The following is a 16,644-nucleotide window of genomic DNA, read 5'->3' on the forward strand; positions in this document are numbered from 1 at the left end:
TATATCCCTTTTCTTAGCTGACAGAATAAGCAAATAAAAATAGCACAGATAGCCCTTTATCTGATATGTCATTTGCAAATATCTTCTCCCATTCTGTAGGTTGTCTTTGAGTTTTGTTGACTGTATCCTTTGCTGTGCAAAAGCTTCTTATCTTGATGAAGTCCCAATAGTTCATTTTTGCTTTTGTTTCTTTTGCCTTCGTGGATGTATCTTGCAAGAAGTTACTATGGCCGAGTTCAAAAAGGGTGTTGCCTGTGTTCTTCTCTAGGATTTTGATGGAATCTTGTCTCACATTTAGATCTTTCATCCATTTTGAGTTTATCTTTGTGTATGGTGAAAGAGAGTGGTCTAGTTTCATTCTTCTGCATGTGGATGTCCAATTTTCCCAGCACCATTTATTGAAGAGACTGTCCTTCTATCAGATAAAGGGCTAGTTTCCAAGATCTATAAAGAACTTCTTAAACTCAACACCAAAGAAACAAACAATCCAATCATGAAATGGGCAAAAGAGATGAACAGAAATCTCACAGAAGAAGACATAGACATGGCCAACATGCACATGAGAAAATGCTCTGCATCACTTGCCATCAGGGAAATACAAATCAAAACCACAATGAGATACCACCTCACACCAGTGAGAATGGGAAAAATTAACAAGGCAGGAAACAACAAATGTTGGAGAGGATGTGGAGAAAAGGGAACCCTCTTACACTGTTGGTGGGAATGTGAACTGGTGCAGCCACTCTGGAAAACTGTGTGGAGGTTCCTCAAACAGTTAAAAATATACCTGCCCTACGACCCAGCAATTGCACTGTTGGGGATTTACCCCAAAGATACAAATGCAATGAAACGCCGGGACACCTGCACCCCGATGTTTCTAGCAGCAATGGCCACGATAGCCAAACTGTGGAAGGAGCCTCGGTGTCCAACGAAAGATGAATGGATAAAGAAGATGTGGTTTATGTATACAATGGAATATTACTCAGCTATTAGAAATGACAAATACCCACCATTTGCTTCAACGTGGATGGAACTGGAGGGTATTATGCTGAGTGAAGTAAGTCAGTCGGAGAAGGACAAACATTATATGTTCTCATTCATTTGGGGAATATAAATAATAGTGAAAGGGAAAATAAGGGAAGGGAGAAGAAATGTGTGGGAAATATCAGAAAGGGAGACAGAACATAAAGACTGCTAACTCTGGGAAACGAACTAGGGGTGGTAGAAGGGGAGGAGGGCGGGGGGTGGGAGTGAATGGGTGACGGGCACTGGGTGTTATTCTGTATGTTAGTAAATTGAACACCAATAAAAAAAATAAATAAAAAAAAAATAGCACAGATATAAAAGACTTGAACATGATTAGCAAACTTGACGTAATTAATTCAAACTTTGGTTGGCATGAGACTGTACAAAAGATACATTATTTTTTTAATATTTTATTTATTTATTTATTTATTTATTTATTTATTTGAGAGAGAGCACAAGCAGAGGAGAGGGGCAGCGAGAGAAGCTGACTCCCCACTGAGCAGGGAGCACAATGCAAGGCTCCATCCCAGGACTCCAGGAACCATGACCTGAGCTGAAGGCAGATGATTAACCAACTTAGCCACCCAGGCCCCACCCCAAAGATACATTATTTTTAAAAATATATGGAATATGTATAAAAATTGACCATATGTGGGGCCATACATCAAGTTTTAACATTTCAGAAAGATTAAAATCATACAGACTATGTTCCCTAACCATGGTGCAACTAACTAGAAATCAATAATAAAAGTGCAACTAAAAACCCACATATTATTTGGAATTAGGAAATACATTTCTAAATAATGCATGGGAAGAAAAGTATAATTAAAATTAGAAAACATTTTGCATGGGATGGTAATGAAAATATTATGCTCAAAGTTGTGAAAGATACTCTGCTCTTGGCTATAATGGTCTACTAATAGAAGACCAATCCTCCCACTTAGGACAAGAAAAACTGAAGTATAGTTATTGTATTTAAACAGATGAAATTATTTAAGGACATCAGAGAGCTTCCAAAGCAGCCAGGATTGAGCTACCAAAATCCTGGAGAGAAGAGAAACTTATAGGTGAAACCTGACATTTTACACCTATTCTCCTCTTGAGACATTGACCAGTTCATTATCAACATAGGTCAAGAGGCTGAAAACAAGCTGTGAAGAGGCAGAAACCTGAATAGAGTTGTCAGGAGTCACACATAGCTAAATCTAGATTCAAAATCTAGGGATCCCTGGGTGGTGCAGCGGTTTAGCACCTGCCTTTGGCCCAGGGTGCAATCCTGGAGACCTGGGATCGAGTCCCACATTGGGCTCCCGGTGCATGGAGCCTGCTTCTCCCTCTGCCTGTGTCTCTGCCTCTCTGTGTGTGTGTGTGACTATCATAAATAAAAAATTTTTTAAAAAATCTAGAACTCAGAACCAACTAGACAGCCAGGTTTTGATGGGCTAATATCCTGGAGAAAAGGAAATTACAAAGAAATTAAATGAGCAGTCTGAGTTAATTTTCTCCTTTATGCATTCACCAATTCTTAATAGGTATAGAGCTAGAAGTAAAGAAACCAAGTAGAAAGAGGCAATTGAGAGACTGGGAAGATAAAGCTTTGGCAGCTTCAAAGTACAGAGGAAAATTTTAAAAATGGAGTTTGGGGACTTCCAAGATTGAGGGAACTGATAAATTCCCCAGGTTGTCAGAACCCCTGAAGGATTACACCTTAGAAGTAAGAGTGAACTGGAAATAGAATAGATCTGACAAAGATTGAAATCCAACCTCAAAATAGTTCAATTCTTCATTCACTTAAGCTAATTTACTTTTATACTGCCTTTGCAAAGCAAAAGAAAATCCTCTACGAATAAAGAAAATATCATCTCAATTTTCTAGAATTTTCATCCATGTTCAACATTCAAACTGAACCATACCAAGAGACATGACAAATGGAAATTATTTTTAAAAGGAGAAAAAGAAACCAAGAGAAAAAAAATAGACAAAAGAAATAGACCTATAGGAGATAAAGCTATTGGATGTATCAAGCATAGACTATTTTTTTGAAGATCTTATTTATTTATTCATGAGAGAGCGGCAGAGACATAAGCAGAGGGAGAAACAGGCTCCCTGTGGCAAGCCTGATGCGGGACTCGATCCTAGGACCCCAGGATCATGCCCTGAGCTGAAGGCAGCCACTCAACCGCTGAGCCACCCAGGCATCCCACAGACTTTGAAAGGAAGGGGAGGTGGGCTGGGGGATGTGGTGACTGGGTGACAGGCACTGAGGGGGGCACTTGACAGGATGAGCACTAGGTGTTATACATTGGCAAATTGAACTCCAATAGAAAAATATACCAAAAAAATAAAATTATGATTAATATGTTCAAGAAAATAGATAACAAGGTAGACAATTTCACCCACAAACTGAAATGGGGGAGGAAGGAATAAATGGAAATTCTAAAACTAAAAATGTAATAGCGACTTTGACTTTCAGCTCCAATATGTAAAGAGCTTGGAAGTCCTCACCACCCTCCTCACAATAAGAAAAAATGCTGAACAGATAGAAAATCAACAACTTTTCTAAGATCTGTCAGAGAACTGAGGTGATAGGGCAAACCAACACTCCCAAAATCTGGAGATATAGGCAAAATCACAGGTAAGGTGAGCTTCCTTGAAGCAGAAGTCTCTGGGGCCAATAACTACTTAGAACACTTAAGTGATGGGGCACCTGGGTGGCTCAAGGGTTGAGCAGCTGCCTTTGGCTCAGGTAGTGATCCCAGGGTCCTTGGGACCAAGTCCCGAGTCCGCATCGGGCTCCCTGCAGGGAGCCCGCTTCTTCCTCTGCCTATGTCTCTGCCTCCCTCTCTGTGTCTCTCATGAATAAATAAAATCTTATTTATTTATTCATGTGTGTGTGTGTGTCTCATGAATAAATAAAATCTTATTGTTTATTTATTTATTTATTTATTTATTTATTTATTCATGAGACAGAGAGAGAGAGAGAGAGAGAGAGAGAGAGAGAGAGAGAGAGAGAGGCAGAGACACAGGCCGAGGGAGAAACAAGCTCCATGCAGATCCTGGGTCTCCAGGATCACGCCCTGGGCTGAAGGCAGCGCTAAACCGCTGAGCCATCCGGGATGCTCATGAATAAAATCTTTTTTAAAAAGGACACTTACGTGATAAATTTGATGAGCTGCTAGACGCTGAGTGTGTACTAACTTAAGAGTGGAAATTCATGGCTGAGCATTTGGGGGGGGCACACATTCACTGATTTTACTTCAAGGAACCCCAACAGGTTCTCACAGCAAAAATTAGAGGAAAAACCCCCTCCTGTTTCTGGGAGGGGAAGGAAAAAATAACCAGTTTGAATTGTGGCCAGCGGAAAAGTAACCATGCTGAAATATGTCCAGAGGGTTTTTCATAACAAGGCTGTTCTGAAAGAGAAGCTACTTTTTCATATCTGTCCCAGGAGGAAAAACAACTGGTCAGCTCCAGCCCCATTCTAGTCTTCCTGTTTCATGTAAAGGGGGAGAAAAAGTACCATTTATCAACTGGATCTAAATTGACATTTGTAGAATACTTCATCCAACACCATCAGCAGAATACACATACTTCTTAGGCTCACATGAAATATTCACCAAGATAGATCACATTTTAGGCCAGAAAATACATCTTAACAAGTTTAAAAGAGTAGAAAACATACAAAGTATCCTCTCATATCACATGGGATTGAACTAAGAATCAACAAAAGAAACATAGCTACAAAATCTCAAAATATTTGGAGATAAAACAACATGTTACTAGGTGAAACCTAGGTTGAAGAAGTCTCAAGAGACATTTTGAAATATTTTAACTAAACAAAAGTGAAAACGTAACTTATCAAAACTTGTGGTATGCAATGAAAACAGTGCTTAGAAGAAAATTTATGGAATTTAATGCATTCATATATTTAGAAAACAAGAAAGATAAAAAATCTATAAACTATCATCTTAGAAAATTAAGAAAAGAAGGGCAATAAGAGCCTAAAGCAAGCAGAAGAGAAGCAATAATCAAAATTTGAGTAGAAATTAACAAAATTGAAAAGAGAAAACAATAGAATAGATCAATTACACCAAAAGCTAGTTCTTTAAAAGGATCAATGAAATTGTATAACTTCTAGTCAGGCTAACCAAGAAAAAAGAGATAAAATACAAATTATTAATCTTGAGAATGAAAGGTTATCACTATTGATCCTGTAGATATTAAATGGATAATAAAGGGATATTATGAAAAATTCTATACCCAAATATTGGATAACATAAATAAAATGGACTGATTCCTCAAAAGACACAAATTACCAAAAATTCACACAAGAAAATATAGATAATGTAAATAGGTCTATTTATACTAAAATAATAGGATCAATAATTAATAACCTTCCTAAAAAGAAAGGACTAGGTGTCAATGGTTTCATTGGTGAATTATACCAAATATTTGAAAAAGAAATTATACCAGTTCTTTATCATCTCTTCTCAAAATTAGATGCAGAGGGAACACTTCTTTTTTAAAAAAGATTTTGTTTATTTATTTATTTATTTATTTATTTATTTATTTATTTGAGAGAGAGAAAAAAAGAAAGAGAGTGCCAGAGGGGGACAAGCAGAGAGAGAGAGAGAGAGAGAGAATCTCAAGCAGACTCTGCACTGAACATGAAGCCCAACACAGGGCTTGATCTCACAACCCTGAGATCATGACCTGAGCCAAAATCAAGAGTCAACAAACTAAACTGAGCCATCCAGGCACCCTCAAAAGAAACCTTTTTTTTTTAACATTTTCTTTTTTCTTTTTTAAGATTTTATTTATTTATTCATGATAGACACACACAGAGAGAGAGGCAGAGACACAGGCAGAGGGAGAAGCAGGCTCCATGCAGGGAGCCCGACATGGGACTTGATCCCAGGACTCCAGGGTCACACCCTGGGCCGAAGACAGGCACGTAAACCACTGAGCCACCCAGGCTGCCCAGGAAACACTTCTTAACTCATTCTCTGAAGTCAGTGTTAACCTAATATAAAAACTAAAGGCATCACAAGAAAGAAAAACATAAACAAATATTTTCCATAAACATTGAGGCAAAAATCTTCAACAAAATATTAGCAAATTGAATGCAACAACATATAAAAAGAATTATACACTATAAACAAGTGGTTATTTATTATAGGTAAAAGCTGATTCAACATTAGAAGATCAATTAATGTTAATCCATCATATCAACAAGCTAAAGAACAATCATATGTTCATATCAATAGATGTAGAAATAGCATTTGACAAAATCAAACACATTAATGATTATTAAAACTTTCAGAAAACTAGGAATTTCTTCAACTTTGTAAAGAATACCTACATGAAAACTACATCTAACATTATACTTAATGGTGAGAAAATATATGCTTCCCTCCTAAGATTCTGAGCTAAACAATGATGCCCCCTCCCACCACTCCTATTCAACATTGCATTTGAGGTATAATAAGATAAGAAAAAGAAATAAAATGCACACAGATTGGAGAAGAACAAATGCACTGTCTTTTCTTTTTTTTGCAGATAATATGACTATATAAAAAATTCCTAGGAATCAACCCAAAAACTGAAACAGGCAAATATAGTAAGGTTGAAGGATACAAAGTTTATACACAAAACTCAACTGTTTTCCTTTATACTGGCAATGAAAAATTGGAAAGTTAAATTTAAAATGCAACACTGTTTACATTAACACCAAAAATGAGAAATATTTAGGCATAAACCTAATGAAATGTATACAGGATCTATATAAGGAAAACTATAAAACTCTTTTGAAGGAAATCAAACAAGATCTACATAACTAAAGAGATAGTCCATGATCATGGATAGGAAGACTCAGGATGGTTAAGATGTTGATTCTTCCCAATCATCTATACATTCAATTTAATCCCAACCAAAATCCTAGCAAGTTATTTTGTGGTTACTAAGAAACTGATTCTAAAGTTTATATGGAAATGCAAAAGAGTTGCCAACACAATACTGAAAAAGAACAAAGTCACAGTTTGACACTACCTTACCTCAAGATTTACTATGAAGGTACAGTAATCAACACAGCATGGTATTGTGGCAGAAGATTCAAATAGGTCAATGGCAAAAGGAAAAAAATAATCTAGACACAGACATCATTACATTTTTTCACAAAATTAGCCCTAAATGGACCATTTACACAAATGCAAAATGCAAAACTATAAAACTTCTAGAAGATAATATAAGAGAAAATTCAGGTAACCTTGGGTTCAATGATGAATTTTTAGAGACAACACCAAAAGCATGATTCACGGAAGAAAGATTGATAAGTTCAACTTATTTATTACAATAAAAACTTCTGCTCTGCAAAAGAAAGAATGAAAAGACAGACCACAGAGGAGGAGAAAATATTTGCCAAACACATATCTCATAAGGGACTTGTATTCAAATTTTTAAGTTGGTAGATGTAAACACAAACATTTCAGTAATGGGGATCCCTGGGTGGCTCAGGGGGTTGGCACCTGCCTTTGGCCCAGGGCATGATCCTGGAGTCCCAGGATGGAGTCTGGGATGAGGTCCGGGATCGGTCCCAGATCCGGTCCCGCATGGGGTTTCCTGCATGGAGCCTGCTTCTCCCTCTGCCTGTGTCTCTGCCTCTCTCTCTCTCTCTCTATGTCTCTCATGAATGAATAAATAAAGCCTTTAAACCTGAAGGGTATTATGCTGAGTGAAATAAGTCAATCGGAAAAAGACAAACATTATATGGTCTCGTTCATTTGGGGAATATAAAAATTAGTGAAAGGGAATAAAGGAAAAGGAGAGAAAATGAGTGAAAATATCAGTGAGGGTGACAAAACATGAGAGACACCTAACTCTGGGAAATGAACAAGGGGTAGTGGCGGGGGGTTGGGGTGACTGGGTGATGGGCACTGAGGGGGACACTTGGCGGGATGAGCATTGGGTGTTATGCTATATGTTGGCAAATTGAACTCCAATAAAAAAATTTAAAAATAAAAATAAAATAAAACCTTTAAAAAAACATTTCAGTAATTAAACTAAACATAAATGGAGTAAAGTGAGGAGTAAATAAAAAATATATAAATAGAGTAAATACTCCAGTTAGAAGAATAGGAGTGTCACACTGGATAAAAAACAAAATCCATTGTATTCTGCTTATAAGACATGCAACTTAAGTATAGGAACACATAAACATCTAAAGTAAGTGAATGGGAAAAATACACTATATAAATTCTAACCAAAAGAAAAACAAGAAGAGCTATTTGGGATGGAGGAGATAAATTTATAGTAATAAAAGATCAATCAACCAAGGAGATACAACAATTACAACAATTCTAAATTTTGATATGACTATAACATAGATTCAAGTATATGAAGCAAAATGGATAGACTTAGAGGTGAAATAGACTAATTCATAATCATGGAGGATTTAACATACCTACCTCAGATATGTTAAAAAGCAGTGAAGATATAGATTTCAACAACATGATCAACCTAATTGTGAATTTAAAGAACATTTCATTGAAAAAATGCAGAATATACGTGACTTTTGAGCGCATGTGGGTACTTCTAGAAATTAACCAGATATTAGATTATAAAGAATGTTTCAATACATTTAAAAAGATACAGAGTATGTTGCCTGACTACAGTGACATTAAACTAGAAACCAATAAGGAAAAGATAACTAGAAAATTCTCAAATACTTGGAAATTAAGTAAAACGTTTCTAAATAACTTATAGATTAAAGAAAAATATAGAATGTAAGTTAAACATATTTTAGACTAAATGATAATGAAAATACAAATTGTTAAAATTTTGTGGGATGCAACTAAAGCAATGTGTAGAAAGAAATTTATAGATATAATCCTAGTTTGTATACTGCATGTTTGTAAAGGAGAAAGGCTAAAAATCAATTATCTTAGAGGAAGAACAATGAATTAAACTCTAATGAAAAATAAGAAAGTAAATGATAAAGAGCAGAAATTAATAGAAAACAAGCATATGAGAGAGAAAATCAAGAAAGCCAAAAGTTAGTTCTATATAAAATTGATAAACCCTACCAAGAGTGATTAAGAGGAAAATAGAAACACAGTATCAGGAAAACCAGTATCAGGCATGAAAAAGTAGGCATTGCTACAGAATTCACAAACATTAAGATCTCAGTATGAGGGTAAATAGATACAGGCAAAGATGCAAAATTTGATTAGTCCTATATCTAACTTTTTAAATTGAACCTGTAAAAAAAAATCCCACAAAAAGATGCTTCAGCTATAGGTGGCTTCACTAGTAAATTTATCCAAATATTTAAAGAAAAAATTAAAAAGAAAAAATATACAGCCTTTATAGAAACTCTTCCAAAGAAGAGAAAAGGGCAGCCCAGGTGGCTCAGCGGTTTAGCGCCTGCCTTCAGCCCAGGGCGTGATCCTGGAGACCCAGGATCGAGTCCCATGTCGGGTTCCCTGCATGGAGCCTGCTTCTCCCTCTGCCTGTGTCTCTGCCTCTCTCTCTCTCTCTCTCTCTCATGAATAAGTAAATAAAATCTTAAAAAAAAAAACAAAGAAGAGAAAAAAGAAACAATCAGGATTCTCCACAGAACAAAATTAATAGAAGGTATAGATATGTAGGTGTGGATATGCATATATAGATGAAATAGAGATAGATATACAGAGAAAGAGAGAGATTTTATTCTAATGAATTGGCTCATGCAATTGTGGAAGGTGCCAAATCTAAAATCTATACCGTGGGCCAGAAGGCTAGAGACTCAGAGAAGAGTTGATGTCCCAGCTTGAGTCCGAAGACAATCTGGAAGCAGAATTCCCTCTTCCTCAAAGGACCTCAGTTACTTTCTCACAAGGCCTGCAACTCATTGGTTTAGGCCCATTCACATGATGGAGAATGATCTGCTCCATTCAAAGTCTACTGATTTAAACAATAATCTTTTTTAAATAATAACTTTACAGCAACATCTAGACTGGTGTTTGCCCAAACATCTGGGTACTGTTGTGTAGCCAAGTTGACACATAAAATTATCTATCACACTACCCATCTTGTTTTATGATCCAAACACAGACACATAATACCAAACCTGAAAAGAATATTAAAAAATTAAATTACAGGCTAATCCCTCTTCTGAACATAGATGCAAAAAATGCAAACCAAATTGAGTGATATACAAAACAGATAATACATAATAATCAAGTTGAGTGTCTTCTAAAAATGTGAACTTAAATTAACATTTAAGAATCAATCAATATAAGAATGCCTGGGTGGCTCAGTCAGTTAAGCATCCTAATCTTGATTTTAGCTCAGGTCATGATCTTAGGGTTGTGAGATGGAGCCCTGCATTGGGCTTTGCACTGGGCATGAGCCTGCTTAAGATTCTCTCTCTCTACCCCTCACGTCCCCCTGCTCTCACAATCTCTCTCTCTCTATAAAAAAGTAAAATAAAAATCCATTAAAAGATCAATCAATATTTTGCTATGCTATTGTAATTAGAAAAACTTACATAAACATCTTAATGGATACAGAAGAGGCATTTGATAAAATTCAACCCTCATTCATGATTTAAAACTCTTAGGAAATCAGGAATAAAAGAGAACTTCTATAATTTGATAAACGTTATCTACAAAAAAAACATCTTAGTTAATATTGAAATATTGAGAGCTTTCCACCTGAGATCAGTTAACAAGGAAAAGGTGGCCACTATTATTGTTTTTATTCATCACCATACTGGGGATGCTAGACAGTACAATAAGGGAAGAAAGCAATAAATAAAAGGAATAATAATTAAAAAGGAAGAAAAAATAATCATAATTCACATACAAAATGATTGCATATGTAGAAAATCCAAAAGAATATATAAATAAGCTATGTAAATTAACAAATGATTTCAACAAGTCCACCATGCAATGTCAATATATTTTTTAAATCAGCTCTCTATATATACTGTATACAATATATACAAGTATATAAAACATACTTTTTAAAATCATTTCTAATTGGAAATGATAAATGAATTAGAAAATTAAAATTTCAAAATGAAGCCATATAAAATAGCATTTAAAGATCATCATATCCTAAGAGTCATTCTAACAAATTGTGAATTATCTGAACTGCTGGGAGTGTAAATTGGCAAGCTCATTTTAAAAATCAATAGAGAAATGTAATTCATCAAGAATAACCAAGACAATTCTGAAAAAAAAACAATAAAGATAATTCATACTACCAAATATTAAGATGTATTATAAAGCTATAGTAATTATGACAGGATTCAAGGAAATTGGTGCACGGATAAACAAATAGACCAATGGACAGAATAGCAAATACAGAGACAGACCCATATATATGACAACAATTTATCACAAATGCAACACTGTAGTGTAGTGGGGAAAGAAGAGTCATCTCAAGAAATGGTGCTGGGTCAATTGGATTTCCTTATGGGGAAAAAAATGGAACCTTGACTCTTAACTTCACATCACATACAAAAATAAAGTCCAGGTGAATTGTTACTCTAAATGAGGCAAGGCAAAGCAGTAAAGCTTAAGGCTTCTGGAAGATAATCTTCATGACCTTTACAGTATGGGAGAATTTCTTTAAAAAGAATAAAATAAAGTGAAGGAAAATACTGATAATTTTTTCTTTACAAAGGCACTATTTTGTAAGTGAAAAGCCACAGTCTTTTTTTTAAAAAAGAATTTATTTACTTACTTACTTACTTGTTTATTTATTTATTTATTTATTTATTTATTTATTTATTTATTTATGAGAGACACAGAGAGAGAGGCAGAGAGATAGACAGAGGGAGAAGCAAGCTCCTCGCAAGGAGCCTGATGCGGGTCTTGAGCCCAGACCAGGATCACGCCCTTAGCCAAAGGCAGATGCTCAACCTCTGAGCCACCCAGGCATCAGGCCACTCAATCTTAATATCAAAATTTGATGATATATGAATGAATGGACCTAGAGGGTATTATGCTAAGTGAAATAAGTCAGATAGAAAAAGACAAATACATATGATTTCACTTGTACTTGGAACCTAAACAAACAAACAAATGAACAAACAAAAAAAGTAGAAATCATAAATACAGAGAATAAACTGGTGGTTGCCAGAAAAGAGAGGTGGGGGATAGACAAAATTGGTGAAGAGGAGTGGGAGGTACAAGCTTCCAGTTATGGAATGAACAAATCATGGAAATGAAAGGGAGAGCACTGGGAATATGGTCAATAGTATTGCAATAGCATTGTATGGTGACAAATGGTAGCTAAACGTGTGGTAAGCATAGCATATTATATAGACTCATCGAATCACTATGTTGTACACCTGAAACTAATGTGTGTGTCAATCATACTTCCACTTAAAAACACTTGGCGAGGGGATCCCTGGGTGGCGCAGCAGTTTGGCGCTTGCCTTTGGCCCAGGGCATGATCCTGAAGACCCGGGATCGAATCCCACATCAGGCTCTCGGTGCATGGAGCCTGCTTCTCCCTCTGCCTGTGTCTCTGCCCCTCCCTCTCTCTCTCTCTCTCTCTCTGTGACTATCATAAATAAATAAAAATTTAAAAAAAAACACTCGGTGATATAAAAATAAAAACTATGGATTTATCCCACCAACGATGGGATATGCAAAAATTTTAAATATAAAAATAAAAAATACAGTCCAGAAGTATGGCAAAGTACACCACGACACATCAATCAATTGCTATGGTAAGAACTCAAATAATTGTCTTAGTCCCAATGTCCCTCTTACACTTATTTCATTTTATCCTTATATTATTTTCTCGTTCTAAAAACTTTAAGTTATATCTGCATTTTACCCACTTTGACAAACAAGATGTCACCCTCCATTGCAGGTGCTGGCAAAGATATCTTGATTAGTACTGCTCATTTCTTCAAGACCTAATAGTGTGCTTTGTCCTTGGTTGCAAGGCAAGATAAACATGTATAATAACTTGGACAACAGAATAAGGCAGCAAATTTGAAAGTGTAAATGCATTGATTAACTCATTCATTGTCATATATCCTGAGACAAAAGACATTATGAGTACTTCACCTGCTGATTCAGAATTTTTAGTCCAGATCACCTTTTGAAATTGTAGAATTTTCATAGCCCAAAGTATATTGTAGCCTATCCCCATGGTGCTTTAGCATCCTTCATAATGGACTCATGACACAATTATTAGTATCACATTTCCTGATTCAATGTATACACTGTCAAAGTTCCACTTAGCCCAACCACCTCCCCTTGCCATTCCTGGGCTCTGCCAATTGCCTTACTTGAAATCCAGAGGAAAGACAGCAATGATCCATTCTATTTTTGCCACTGCCATTGCCACTGTTCTTCAAGCCACAGCTTGAGGCATGACCTAATATAGTGTCACCTAACAAGAAGAGACTATTGCTACTGCAAACTACCCAAACTACACGCATGGAAACACAGTGGAGTTAATGTTTGAAAGGGGTGATGTTGACAAATGGAGACTAGCTAAGTTCCTTTGACAATGGCCTTTCTAAGAATGATTATGACTATTTTCAATGCTACCTTTTTATACTCGTTTTACATCACATCCCAAGCTAAAGGTTTTTTCTAGTTTCTACATTTGAACTATGGCTCTTCCCTTGCCTTTAAAACAGAACTACCTTGCTACCATCATGGGGTATAGAAAACTAGGATAATGGCCCCCCGGTCTGCCCTGACCTGACCTGTGGTATTAGGCAGGAGAGCAGATATTTGTTTTTCAGAATGGTGTACTTCCACACTTGATCCTGTCCATTAGGTCTCCCTCAGGCCTTGTGGTTAAGGTGTGGACAACCTGCGGGTTTGGAGATAGGCCTGGGGGGAGGGAGAAGAGAGATGGGGAGAGCAGGAAGTGCTATTGGAGGGGTAACATTATCCTTACAGGTTCATGTACACATAATTCACTCCACAATTGAGATTGGACTTAGTGTAACTCTCTGGCCCTGTTGATCATTTATATTTCAAAAAGTGAAAAAGTAAGCATAATAATACAAGGTCTTTGTTTGGGCACAGAGTCCCCTGTTTATCGAACATTCTTAAGTTTGCAGAGAAAAGAATGTATCATCAAGTAGGGTAGAGTTTCTTCTTGAAAATAAAAAAGAGTGATAATGTATGTTACTATTAGAAAGATAATTACCAAAAAAAAAAGAAAGATAATTACCAAGTAGACCAGATTCTCATTGTTTTATGCTCAGTATGTTCTCTCCCTAACACCAATCTATATCATAAATAAAATTATCATCAGATGATTATTTAGTACTCAGGGAGTCAGGGCAAGCTGATTCAGCTAGATGTTGGTGCTGTCAAAGAAGGTGGACATCTAATTCATTTAGTGTTGCTCATGTTTTTTCCCCCTATGTAGGTGATCAACTATAGGTAAATCATTCATACTTTCCCTTTATGGCTTCTAGGTATTTGATCATGCTGAGAAAGGTCCTTCCTCTCTCTATGTTACAAAAACAGACTCTTTGTTCCCTTCAAACTTTTTATAAACACATTTCAATGTTTTCCTTTTTTAAATTTTTCTGTTATGTACAGTTGTGTGTATTGTAAAGCAGGTGTCCATTTTCAAAGCTTACCTTTTCCTGACAGCATACCTTGTGGAAGGACTTTTTATATCACTAGTTTGGAGTTATCTCCAAATATTAATTTTATCCATAAGTAGAAACATTATTTTTATGTTTGCTGCTCTTGAGGCAGGGTACACTGAGCTACTGTTGGTAATGTCTCATATTACAGAGCTCATTTCCTTAAAAATATAGAATAGTTTGGGTCGTTTCTTAGCTCAAGACTAGGAAACAGGGTCTGGGGCACCAGTTTACCTTGAAATGTATAATACAAGGAAACAAGTGCAAGGGGGAAAGGAAAGTGAGGCCAGGAAAGAGGGAAAGCAAATACACAGGGCTACGTTAGCCATCTGGACAGAACTTTTCAAAAAAACACGCTGATTATATCGTATGATGTCTTCAATAAGGATACATAAAATCACCATTTCTAAGAGCAGTCTATGTAAGTGGAAAAGATGGAAAAGAACTTATTTGTCAGCTCTCTTGAGTAGTCTCCACTGCTCAAAGTCCACCCCACAGGGTGAACTTGGCAGAAAAATTAACCAAAAAAGAAGTATAAACACAAAATTTGCCTGAACTGCATCCATTTGCTAAACCTACACTTGGGGTGTTTATTGAGACAAGGAAAGTAAAATACGAATTTTTAAAAAAGAAAGCCAGTTTTCCAAACCTTGAAATATTACACTTTGGGTGCCAATTTAAAAGAGAACTATACTCCATTTTTGTAAAATTACCTCTGAGCACATTTGACTGGGATAGACTCACTTAAATCCCTAAAACCTTTAGATGAGAACAAAACCAAAATATCTGGAGTGCCTGGGTGGTTCAGTCAGTTAAGTGGCTGCTTTCACCTTGGGGTCATCATCCCAAGGTTCTGGGATTGAGTCCCACATAGGACTCCCTGCTCAATGGGAAGGTTGGTTTTCCCTCTGCCTGTTGCTCCCCATGCTTGTGCTCTTGCTCTCTCTCAAATAAATAAATAAATAAATAAATAAATAAACAAACAAACAAATAAATAAATCCTAAAAAAAAAAAAATCAGAATATCTTCTGAGTTTCTAATTTCCCTGGTTTCCCAGGAGCTGCCATTATCTCTAAACAAAACACTGCCTCTTCTCTGTCCCCATGATCTGCCACAATCCTGGCCACAATCCTAGAGCTGTACCCTTCCCAAAATGCTGGAGAGTGGCAGGCTCCAATGTGGAAACATCAGGTCATCAGTGTGTGGCTTGGCCAGCCATGTAGCCTGCCTAAACCAGGCACACATGAGACACATCTGTCTCACGCAGCACTTCCCAAAGTCCAGGTGATTAGGTTCCAAATACTACCAGGTGTGGGACATCAGAAGTACACACAGGGCACATAGAGCTGTGCCACGCTAAGACTAGTTCCTTCCCAGTCTCTGTTCAACAAGACTTCCAGAAAATTTTTGGCATCCAGTCACACCTTGGGCCGCCACATTACCACAACAATGAGAATTATTATTCTGTATTAAATGCCCACTGGTGCTTGACCTGGTGTCATGGGAATTAAATGGTCACAGAGGCACAGAGAGCCTGCAGCCAGTCATCTCCCAGAAGGAGGAAATAAAGATAGAAGTGGGAGGGAGGGAGAGGGGGAAAGAATGGGAGGGAAGGAGAGGAGGAGAAATCTGCCAAGAGCAGATGGATGCTAGTCAGGCCTATGCCCCTGCCATATGGTGGCTTTTTATTACTTAACCTCATTTTTACCCACCTTTAGAATGAGGTTAAGAACAAACAAAGGGTTGTGGAAGGGGAGTGGGTAATGGGGTGACTGGGTGTTGGGCACTAAGGAGGGCACTTGATGGAATGAGCACTGGGTGCTATACTGTATTTTGGCAAATTGAATTTAAATTAAAAAATAAAATAAAATGAGGTTAAGTAATAATAGTCATTCAGCACCCCAAATTCAACATGGCTTGATGTGAATATTTTCAATTAGCAATAATCGCACCTCGGATAAACCTCGTTGGCTACGATACTGCCACTGCGCAAAGCT

At 36.7% G+C, this 16,644-nt stretch overlaps 1 pseudogene; it reads right to left on the bottom strand.

Annotated features, from left to right (window-relative positions):
• Nucleotides 1-16,485: 16,485 nt before the first annotated feature.
• Nucleotides 16,486-16,644, bottom strand: LOC140628969 (U4 spliceosomal RNA; annotated as a pseudogene).

This window comes from Canis lupus, chromosome X (assembly GCF_048164855.1).
Source record: "Canis lupus baileyi chromosome X, mCanLup2.hap1, whole genome shotgun sequence".
NCBI lineage: Eukaryota > Metazoa > Chordata > Mammalia > Carnivora > Canidae > Canis > Canis lupus.